The following is a 12,156-nucleotide window of genomic DNA, read 5'->3' as shown; positions in this document are numbered from 1 at the left end:
ACACCATCAGAGTGTTTGGTCTATAAATGCTCCACCGTCTGTTGTGGTTCCAGTGTGTGTGTGTTTGTGTGTGCGCTCTCTCAGTGCGCTTTCTAATCACATCGCCCGCAGAGGAAGTTGTTTATGACGCGTAGGTGTGTGTCCATGTGAGCAGCCGGTGGGTCCGTACAGTATACCGTGAGATTGCAGGTGCGGATGCATGCCATGTTTTGCTTTACGAGTGTGTAAGTGAGTGAGTAAGTATAGTGTGTGTGAGAGTGCCTGAGCGAGTGTTGTGCGTGAGAGCCTATCTCCCTTCATGTGGTCACTGAATCTTGCCACAGTTAGCATAATTGTGTTTACAGTAAAGCTACTGCCTACTTCTGACTGGCTGTGGAACAAACACTTACTGGATCAGAATCAAACCAGAGGCCAAGAGCTGCAGTGTGGGATTTAAACGGTGCGCTTAAACACAAACGTCCACTTCAACATTAATCCATTTTATGTTGTCAAACTGCAGCCCTGTCTCCTACAAAATCACATTCCCATACATTAAACTGTAGTCTCAATTACATTTCGAGGGAAACATATTTCCTCCCGGATTACGGTCGCAGTTTTAAAACACGTGGTTAACGTTATACATTGAAACAAAACAAAAATGCGACAAAGAAAAGTGAATGCTGACTTTTAGTTTTACACGGGACACGAACAGCAGTTTCCTGGGGGAAAGTCCTGTGTTTGTTTGACCCTATCCACCTCCTGTCCATCTGGTCTACGCTGCCTTTGTCAAGGTTGAAAGGAGTCATAAAGTTTGCCGTCTTGGTTCGGACTACGGAGCCTCCGTATTGTTTCATAAATATAGACGCAACTCAACCTGTTCAGCACAACGTGATTGATAACTTTATTCTCGGTGCGAAAGCTCAGATAATCAAACTTGTTCCCAAAAAAAGTATGCTGCTTTTTTGCAGCTTGATAGTCGCACTCTGTGTGAAAGTATCCATGACAAAAATGACAGTTTTAAAAAATATATATTGACGTGCAAAGGCCTTTAAAATAACGTGCAACAGTGTTTAGACTGAAGATCAGCTCATACTTTACTACAGTTTCCTCCAAAATCACACACTCAAACATGTAAAAAGTTGTATAAAAGCACGTCTGTAAACTCTGTACATGTTCTATTCTTAGTCAATAACCCGTCGCACTGTTTTAAACACTGTAAATGTGACTGTCAGGTCTTCAATCTTAATCCTCCCAATCTAAACACACTCTCCTCCAGCCGCCTGATGGGCCGGCCGTGGAGGCCGATGTCAGCTTTGCTGCCAGATGTGTCTTTCTGAAGCATCCCTCAGGTAATTCCATCGTCCCATCCAAAGAAATACGATGAGCGATGTCAGTCCATCCAACACAAAGACCCGCGATCAGAGCGCCAAAGCAGTACGTGTCGAGTTTGAGCAAATTCTTTACATCCGGGGATGTCAGAGAGCTCTGGTGGTGGATTGACGGAGATTGAGATTGATTGATACCTCAAACCACGTTCCCTGCTGAGACTTTATTTGTTCCTGTGAGCTGCTCGGATTTTGTTGATTTTGCAACTTGAAGAATACCCCTAGGGAGGATTTGGGGGAAATAGATACCTGACACTCCACATGCAGACATCAAAAGACGGATTACAAGAAATCTATGAATATGATGTGTTTTCCCACGTCCTCATCTGTTTTTGAATGTTGCATGAGTCGCAGCGCTGTCAGTGAGTTCATCACCCTGGCGGTGTAATTTCAAACAGCTGTTTGTGTGTGTGCTTGTATGTCTACACATGTAATCCTGTGTATCAAAGTGTGTATGAGTGTGTATGTGATCGTCTCCCAGACTGACGTTACACCACACAGACAGACGGCTGTTGATTCCTGGATTCCTCTCTCTAATCTGCTACCGCCGCTGTGGTTTACAGCAGACAAACTGACGGTTCGCTGCAGGGAAATGGCTCTACATGACATATTTGTTTCCAATCAGAGGAGGGATTAAGGAAGAATAAATAGGGTCTTCCTTCTCAGGTGAACATACACACATCGCCTGCAACTCTTAAATGTGGTCTCGCTGCTGGTTAATCCGGCAATAAGTCCGGTATTTGAGTTTGATCCCGTCCCAAGGTCGACTGGATTCTGGTAAAAGGATGTTTGGCAGAGCTGTACGATCTCATGTCAATAACCCTGTGGGTGGAAGTTTTTACTAGCTCTCTGTGTGTGTCCTGTTGTATAAGTGTGTGAGTGTGTGTGTGTGTGTGTGTGTGCATATGCTTCCCTCTTTGAACATCTCGCTCTTTTGTGCAAATGTCAGGACTGCTTTTGCTGGAGAGTTCAGGCCGTTTGTTTGTCTGCACGGTTTCACAAACACTTAAGTCATCGAGGGCTGTAGTACTGTAGGAAGAGCGTCGGTGATGAAATGCAGTTTGGGAAGAGAAACAAAGCTCGGGGAGAGAATGAAAGTAAGACTTTAAATGAGAAGAGTAACCGAATCATAACGGATTGCATAAGGAACGATGAAGGAAAATCGCGGCGCTGTGATCAAAGTGACGCAAAGTCGACTTTATGATTTCAGACGATTCTGAACCGCTGCACCTAATCACCTGCAATCAACGACAGACTTCTCTTATAAATGTAGAAAATGCCCTGCGTGACAGTGAATGTAATCAGATAACTATGATTCAAGGCAAAAGAAAAACACACGGTAATAAAAATGACAGTCTCCATTCTGTCAACTCGATGAAGACAATGGATAAACAACAGTTTTTTTTTTTTCATAGAAGCTAGAGCGTTATTCCATTGTTTATGACATGTTGGAATGATCTGCTGCTCAGGGACAAGTGTGGGTTGCAAGGCTGGCTCCTGCAAATGGAGGACAGCCGCCGCTCTGGGACAGGATGTTTCTCATGTCACAGGAAGTGAACGGGCAGGGTCGTCTGAGCTGATGAGGTTTCCCCCAAAACGAACATCTGTACAGCTTGGTCCAAGCAGCGTTGCCAACATGGTGACTTTGTCGCTAGATAAGATTAGCAACCTGAGAACCTCTTAGCAACTGTATTACCTCTGCCAAGGCCGAAGGCCTTGGAAGGAGGTTATGTTTTCACCGACGCTGGTTTGTTGGTTTGTTTGTTTGTTGGTTTGTTTGTTTGTTTGTCTGTCTGTCTGTTAGCAGGATTACTCCAAATGTCCGTGAATGATTTGAATGAAATGATTTGAATGAAGCGGAGCACAAATATAAATCAATTTAAAAAGCTATTTTTGGGAGGTATATGAATGAGGAAGAGTTGTGATAAGGGCTGTGTCTTACTTACTTCATGCAAATGATGTCAGCATTATGCAAATTACATCATTGCCGACTTTTATCGACTTTTGGAGCAAGTGCTATCTACTTTCATTGGAAAAGAGTTAGTCCAAATCATCATAGAAGCTGTATTTTCTGACAATTACTCTACACCAGGAAAAGTGTATAATTCATATTTGAAACCATATATTAACTGACTCATTTCGGTCAGTGATCCGTATTTCTAAATGGCAAGTACGCTTGTGCTGAAAGCTATCAGAGTTTAGGTTAACGTTAGCAGCTCCGTCCTGCTCTTTTTTGGACTTGGGGGGAATTTACACTCCAGCAACCCCAGCAAACATTACACAAGATAACATTAGGTTTATCAAACACATCAGTTAGTCCTTGTACTAAAAGCCTTTCTCCTTGTAAAGTTAAAAGTGAAAACAAACTGTTATGATGGAACAAGTATGTAAGCAGCCAAACAGAGTTTTGGTAGAAAGAAACAATATTGTGTTTATCTGCTCTTACGTAAACTTGTGATGGTTATGGAAAGTTAAAGTTACATCTCCTCTCTCCAGAGCCTCCGGCTGTGTGACTACTCCACCAAGAGCAGCTGTCAATCGTGACGTCTCACCCTCTTTTTATAGCATCAAATAACTAATTAAAACAAAACTTTTCAGAAAAATGAACACTTGAACAAACATCAGCGTGATAAGATCTACCTAACATGACAGAAACCATCTTTGTGAAAAATGCATTTGACATGTACTTTGACTTTTTAGTTTGACCCATCCTTTAACATGGAGGGGCGGGCTTTATGACCTATACTGCAGCCAGCCACCAGGGGACGATCCAGACGTTTTGGCATCACTTTTGGGGATATAATTACAGTCTGTGGTCCTGCTATGTATTTGATTTGGGCGTGTTCACACTTCAGGAACCCCAACGTTACATTTGGCAAAACACACTGGTTAGTCTTCCTCCTAAATGCCTTTTTCTCTTGTTAAAGGTACTATATGTAACTTTCAGAAATGTGGCTGTAAAGTGAACTGCACTCTGTAGGTCATCCTGGGCATCAGCCAAAACATTGACGTGACATTACATCACAATCATATATCACCATTACTATCTGTAATGTCCAGTCTCAATGATACCAAATTGCTCGCCACTTGCAAATGACTTCATCAGCTAACGTTATGAAGCAAAACCGTCCCGAGTCCTTTACATAGAAATCAGTCCACAGGCTGTTATTGACAACCGAGAAAGTCGGGGAAGATCTCAGTTTTTAAGTTACATTACAATCTGTTCACACATTGGAAATACAAAGCAATTAATGCATGTAAATTGTTACATATAGTACCTTTAAATGTGACAAATACTATTTGAAAATACAAAAACAGTACATAAGCTAAGCAGCTAGACAAGGAAGAATGAAAAACAGTGTGACCTTATATTTTTCCTCATCATACTTATAGTACTAGGACCAACTCTACACTGCAATACAAGGCCAATTGTACATGGATCATGAAGTGGTGAGGATGACTTCAGCAACAGTTCTGTTGATTCAGTTTAAGTAACTTAGTGTAGACTTGTCTTTTACTGAATATGATAAAACTGCTGATTCAAAGAGAACATGTCATATTACTCAATTGGTGCATGCATGACATGAAATCATCTAAAATCTAGTGATTTGTTATATTTTATGCAAGAAACCATCTGCCTGGTTAAGCATGTCCCCAGACTTCCAAGCATTTGTTTTAAACATTATTTTTATGGCTTTTTAAAAGAGGCCACAAACCCACAACGCTTTATTTACAAGCAGCCCAGCAGTTGACCTTTAAGAGGATCTGTGCAGGAAACCAAGCATTGCATTGTTTTTCCATGTATCTGAGGAGACAAAAGGACTGAGAAGCAACACACACACACACACATCATGGGGTTGTGTGCTGCTACAAGAGCTGCTTTGAGTTTCAGACTGTTTTTACAGATTCAGATTCAGCGCAGCCCAAAAGCGTAGTTGTGACAGTGACACAGACTAATGATCAGTTTATATAGATGGGTTTTGGTCCTCAGCCCAGATCCCTTCCGTTCAGTTCCTTAATAATACCCCATCTCCTGAAGTGTCTCATCATGATCATAAAGAGATCCATCAGAGCAGTCTAAGAAAACTAGCAGGCTAAATATGTCATCACAGCTCATCTGCATACGAAGAGATGACACACCATGGTAAAAAAACAATAACCACAGGCGTAAATGGATATCATCTGTATATAATCAAATGGTTTCAGTTTACAAAAAGCCTGAGTGGTTTTCCAGGAACTCGTCCTGAAGCAACAACATAGCAATGTAGAGCACGACGTGAGCTTCCTGCCCGTCACAGCTCCCCTTTAGATTCAGGTTCCATACATATCTGATGTTCAGTATTAAATGGCCTTTTCTCTCCTTGTGTCCTATGTTCTGTCTGCAGGAATACACATTATATAGCATGCATTATATAAATTTTTTTTTTTTTAAGTACATGACATTTTTTTCCACCCATTTTTTTTTCGGTGTTATAATATATTACAATTACCCAATCAGTTTTTATTTCTTCATTGACTGAATGCAATTTTACTTAAAGGGTGGGTTCATTATTTTAGGTTTTTATATCATTCTGTAGCTCCTTATGTATTCAAATCCAAACATTAAAAGTTTGGTCAAAGAACGTATGTTTTAGCATCAAAATGCTATTTTCTCAAGCCCTTCTAAAAACGTTTTCCCACGTGACCTGACGCAGGTTTCTGCATGATGACGTTGCTACATGTACACACAGTATACAGGTATATACATCCTTATAGCCAGTGTAGTAACGTTATATACAGTAACGTATTACACAGCTTTGTTGAATACTCGATTCTGATTGGTCAATCACAGCATCCTACAGTCTGTTATTTCTTTATAACAGACCGTTGCTATGGACACAGTTCTGATGTCGGACCATTTTTGTGTCAAATTACTGATTTCTTAAGTAAGCATCCGCGTAATAAGCGGGATAATGTTCAGCTAGCGGGTCATTGTTGTGAAATAAACTCCTTCAGGGCGATGCACGACCCCGCCGCATCTCCCTGTCTGGGTTTACTTCACAACAATGATTGGTTTAGTTCGGATCCGAAAGTCACACAATAACACAGACAAACTAATCGATTGATGCAGCGGTAGACCAGCAACTCCTGAGTTCTGACAGGTAAAATTACTGCTTTTGTGGATGGAGTCTGGTGGCTTTGAACGACTGCGATATAACGGCTTCAGTTCCCCGTCAGAAAGGGCTGTCTGATAGCGAGGTAAAGCGGTGAAAATATTCTAAATATAGCGTACACTTTAACTGATTTCGGTTTTTTTTAGGTGGCCAAAATAAGTTATTTCTGCTGCTTCCGTCCACAGCTGCTTTACCTCGCCATCAGACAGCACTTTCCTACCTTTATACCACTCTCTACAAAGCCACCAGACTACATTCACAAAAACAGTAATTTGACCTTGCAGAACACGGGAGTATGCATACAACATCACTTTAAAAAAAACTAACCCTTTCAGTTATTTCCACACTTAGCACAGATAACTTTAACTCAGCTACTGCATCATCACAACCTCATTGATTAGCTTCGATTAGCTTACTTTGGTAACCTACGTCACTGATTTTTACTAACGGCTGAGTCGACGTTTCTGTTTGAACATTTTTTAAAAGAACGCAGATGGACTCGCCCTTTAATTCTACAAAGTCCTTTTGATCACTTACAGTCTATGTTGTATTAGTTTGGTACTTGTCCAAACAAATAAAAACAGAGTAATTAAATAAACAAAAGACAGACTTCACTGCAGCATGTCAAGATAATCATTAAAGGGGAGTTGTTGTACGGTAGAGCTGCTCACTGTGCTAAGACAAGCAGTACATTAGTGAATACAATGAACCCTGGCCTGTTCAGTTGGAGTTTGTGTAACACTACTTCAACCTCCCCAATGTTTCCTGATGGCTCATCGTTCCTGATCTCGTTCCAAGTCCATTTTCAACCGCGGCTTTCTCTTTATAAACCCGATTAACCTGTTCTGTTCCCTGTGGATTCAACAAACTCTATGCCAAAGGTGCCATCTCGCATACAAGCTGTACGTATCAAGCTTCTACTCATATTTCTGGTCACATGCAGCCACGAGTAACATTACTTAACATAAATGTTCGGTCAAGCTGTTACTGTACATTCCTCCAACATCAGGAGACGGACAGATCTTTGGCCGACTGTCCCTTCACGTCGTCCACGGTGTAACAGGAGAATTCATCTCCTGATGTGCCCAAACAGCGCTGCACGGGAGGAAAACCAGCCCGGGCGGTTTCGATGAGATTATCGGTATAAAGATGTGGATCTATCTGACAGATAGGCTGCGGGCCTTCTTAGTGCTGCGTGGTGGTGGTTAGGATGTGCTGTGTGGTCGTATCAAGGCCGACCTGATGGAAAACTGCTGCTCTAATTAGAATCTGTTTGTTCTAGCAACGAGATAAAGATGATGATAAAAATCTGGTACAATGCCTTGTAGCCGACATCTGCAGTCAGAAAGATTGCAAACCACGATATTGATTTCCATTTGAGTGTAAAGGGGAAGTTTTGTTATTTGAGTTGCGGAAAGTAAAACATGTTGGTGAGTTGCCTGTGGCCTGCGGTTTAAATTTAATACGCCGTCTTTCATCTACAGGCGACTTGTTTTCCTCCTCGATGGAGACGGAGATAGAAGATTCCCCCTCCTCTTCACTGCTGGCCCCCGTTCTTTTAAATACAATCCTAAAGAGAGCATGTAACTACTACAATCTACTAATTGTAATGACCAACAATGTTATTGTCTCCGTAATGTGTTGCACAATGCGAGGATCGTCGAGATTATAATATTTAGATTCTACACAAACAGTCAGCTGGATGACGGCCATGACCGTTTCACCACAACCCACTGGCCAATCAAACAATCAGCCAACTGGTCACACAGCCAATGAGGCGACAGGTCAGTCAGTCAGCTAACGAGTTCATTATCAACTGACCAATCAAAAAGGCTGACTGACACATGACTCATGAGCCGATCAATAGGGCTTCAACTATTATTTGTAAAGTGTTCCACTAACAAAAATGACTGATTCTTAATGTCTGTTTCATCATGGATCTAAACAGCAGACTGTTGCACCAAAAGCTGAGATTATATCTGTGTATTCACTGCAGGAGTTAGAGGAATAAAAAGGAAAGGGAGCAACAAGAATCAAATCAAAGATTTGGGCTTATTTCAATTTGGCTGCATCACTGTGGTAGCCTTGAACGCTTGTTTTTAGCCACGGCTCGCTTAGCTTTGAGTTTGCAAACCTAAAACAAATAGTTAAAAAGAGCCTTCCTTTTCAAGAGTTAGTCAAATGTTCTTCCATAATTAAGGCTACATAAATAAATATTCGGATGTAAATAAAGTTTGTGAGTGTTTGTTTTGTACCTGACATTTCCTCTGAGCTCTGACTGGACTTGTGCTGTTGATCATCAAGAGTAACTGGAGGCACTTCCACCTGAGAGAAAAAGAGTATGGTTTATTATTTTAATGCATTCGCGTCTCCTGCTTTCTTTTTACTGAGTTAAAGGAATAAAAAGAAAAGGGAGCATCAAGAATCAAATCAAAGATTTGGGCTCATTTCAATTTGGCCGCTTCACTGTGGTAGCCTTGAAAGGCTAGTTTTCAGCCACGGCTCGCTTAGCTTTGAGTTTGCAACTAACAATAACTTACACGATCATGTAATCTGCCACTTATGTTTGTGGCTAATCAATTAAATGTTTAGTCAATTAATAAATACATTTAGTTAAGAAATGCCCATCTCAGTTTCCCAGCGGCCAATGAAACATCTTCACATTGTTTGTTCTGTCCAACAAACAGTTCAAAACCCCAAATAAGCTATTTATATGAAACAAAGAAAAGCAGAAAATCATAAATACCATAACATGCCAGCAGAACAGCAGAGGCATGCCAATACACTCAAATATAATGCAAAAAATCAAGGCCACACTGGCCTTCACTGACAATTCAGGCCGGAGTTACACCAAAATCTGTGACCACAAAAATCTAGGACCGCAGACAGCCAGCAACACAAGAGACCACCATTTTTGACGGTTGTCACAGAAAATGAGACCCAACTGTAATTATTATCTTTTGCTTTTCTTTTAGAGTTTTGTGAATAAAGTAAAAAATATTGCAATACATTGCTGCAATTATGCAACACTAACCACGTGCCTTAATGCTCGTGACCATACCTGTTATGACTTCTCTCCTTTTAATGAGCTCCACCTTTTCTCCTTTTCTCTCTTTCTCCTGTGCATGTTTTCTCCACACTGCTTGGACATGGGAACTTTATGCACTGACTGACTGCCTTGATGACGTTCAGGTGTGTGCGACCAATCACATGTGATGACAGGTAGAGATCATACCATCAGGTTAAAAGCAGGTGGGGGGAGGGGAGGGGGCTGACCAGTCGGACCTGCAGCAACTTAAAGGAACAGTGTGTAACATTTCTGTGGATCTATTAGAAGAAATGGAATATAATACTAATCAGTATCCTACGTTTTCTTTAGTGTAAAATCTCCTGAAAATAAGAATCATTGTGTTTTTTTTGTTTCCTTCGAACTGGACCAAGATGACGACAACTCAGTCCAATGAGAATTTCTTGCCTGGCACATAGCCACATATGCCAAAAAAAGGTTTTCTAGCTTCCAGGTTTACTTTCATGGTGTGCGGCCCACTGAATATGTGCAGTAGTGTTTCTCCCTCTGGCCCATGAGTTCCCGCTCGGCCCATAGGCTTTACAATGTGGTGACATTACAGATGTTTAAAAAGCTTTCCTCGGCAAATGTAAAACCTCCATGGATCAAAAATTCATAATAGAAACATCCATAATCAACCTTGTTTGCCTTTCAAAGTGTCCTGTCACCAGTTTTACAGACGTCTCTTTTACAGTTGTGGTCTACGGGGAAAATTATTTTTGGGCCGCAGGGGGATTTTTCGTTGCAATACCTATAAACTACTACCTACTACTATAAATCTATGGCGGGACCAAGCCCCCAGGTTGAATACCCCTTATTTAAATCATTATGTCCTAAAAGCTGTAAAATGCACTAACAGCTGAATCCAGAGTTATTTTCCTTCCTCCGTTCATGTGAATGAGACCGAGACTGAGGCTGGAGCGAGGGCTGGGAGGTGGAGTTAGCAAGCCGTGACAAGAACGTGTCGTTTGTGGCCCTGTGACCGAGCAATGTGACCGAGCGGACTATACTGCACCTGCTCCATGGGTCCAATGGATGCGGAAGATCGCCGGAAGATCCGGGTACTTGCCATTTTGAGGAATGAACGGGGCCCCGCCTCCAACGCTGTATTCAGTTCTCTTTATACATCCATGGACGGGACCTCTTCACAGAGCTGGCAGACATGTTTCTACAGTAGCCCAGAACGGACAAACCAAACGCTGGCTCTAGATAGGGCCATCCACGTTTTCATGTTTTCGTGTCGGCCACCATAGCTCTCCTACACGCTTGGCACACGGGAGAAGTTTCAGTTGGTTGCAACCTGCAACCTCACGGCCAGATCCTACACACTGCACCTTTATGAAGGCTTGAGTGGTTGAGAAAAAATACTTATATTTTTCAAAGCAAGTTTCAAAAGAGACCTCTAAACATATTCATATGTGATTACATCAATATGTGTCACAATAATCTGTGAATTACAGTTGCAGCCCTACAACCAACAAGGCAGTTAGTCAGCTAATTGACTGGTCAAAGGGTCAACCAGTACTGACCTTATGACCAACCAGCAACAAGAGGACCAATGTCATTCAACTAATCTTTGGGTCAACAACTCAGCCAACCAAACAACCAAGCAGCCAATCCATGTCCTCCACAAAGGGACGGAAAAACTCGGAGAGGAAGGGAGCGAGGGATGAAATCAGGACCATATGAATGACATTCCAGCTAGTCTCAATTCTGGGTGTGTTGCTTGTTGTTGCTGGTGGTTTGGGAAGTCTGGGAGCCTCTGCTGATTTAGGTCTCATATGTTGACATTGTCCTGGCACAACCCCTTTGTCTGAGTCATCCCCCTGCCGTCACTGCATTACAGATCAGACCGACGGAGAGGACGCGTTCAACTGTTAATAAGACACTTAGTTCATCTTAAGAATATCTAAAGTCTGTTAATGCTGGGGGCTTTGAGGTGATCACGTCGAGGGCACTGAGTTGCAGGTGTCCTCGTGAGGAGTATTGACTCAGTCCAGGTGCCACCACATCTTAATGGAAGACCTGATCCATCGGAGACGTTTTATCCAGGGATTACACTGAGTTATTGCTGCTGCATCACGGACGGGGATTCCCTCTCTGCGTGCATGCGTGTATCCATGTGTACGTGTGTGCACGAGGCACTGCGCACATACTTGAGTGCGGTTGCATAGATGCATGCATCTGTGTGTGTGTGTGTGTGTGTGTCTGCCTGTATTGTCTGTGTCTATTAGCGTAAGTTCAACCACATCTTTCCTGTTTTTAACTTTATTAACATTCCCTCTTCCTCTGGGAGTAATGTGAAGTCCCATGATCAAATCTGTGGGCTATCCAGTGATCAGAACCTTAAATACTGAAGGATTTTAGTCAAAGCAACGGGACCTTTACAGCCATACAATCAAAGCTGGAAGGGAAAACACTGCATTAGATAAAACTAGATAAAACTTATGATCCCCATAATGGAAGTTAGGAAAAAGAGATGAGTAGATGGAATATGTTGCACATTTTTAAACACAAAGAAAGAAATAATCTGAATAAACAGAGCATGTCTTCCTGCTTTTTTGTCTGTGTG

General features: G+C 41.9%; 1 long non-coding RNA gene across 1 annotated transcript in view; it reads right to left on the bottom strand.

Annotated features, from left to right (window-relative positions):
• LOC119500139 overlaps positions 1-8,848 on the bottom strand; it is a 55,533-nt gene extending 46,685 nt beyond the window's left edge. The window contains exon 1 of the long non-coding RNA XR_005209558.1: positions 8,773-8,848. This is a non-coding gene — a long non-coding RNA (uncharacterized LOC119500139). The remainder of the gene's footprint in view (positions 1-8,772) is intronic.
• Between the last annotated feature and the right edge of the window lie 3,308 nt (positions 8,849-12,156).

This window comes from Sebastes umbrosus, chromosome 13 (assembly GCF_015220745.1).
Source record: "Sebastes umbrosus isolate fSebUmb1 chromosome 13, fSebUmb1.pri, whole genome shotgun sequence".
Classification (NCBI taxonomy): domain Eukaryota; kingdom Metazoa; phylum Chordata; class Actinopteri; order Perciformes; family Sebastidae; genus Sebastes; species Sebastes umbrosus.
This window is presented reverse-complemented; position numbering and strand designations above follow the sequence as displayed.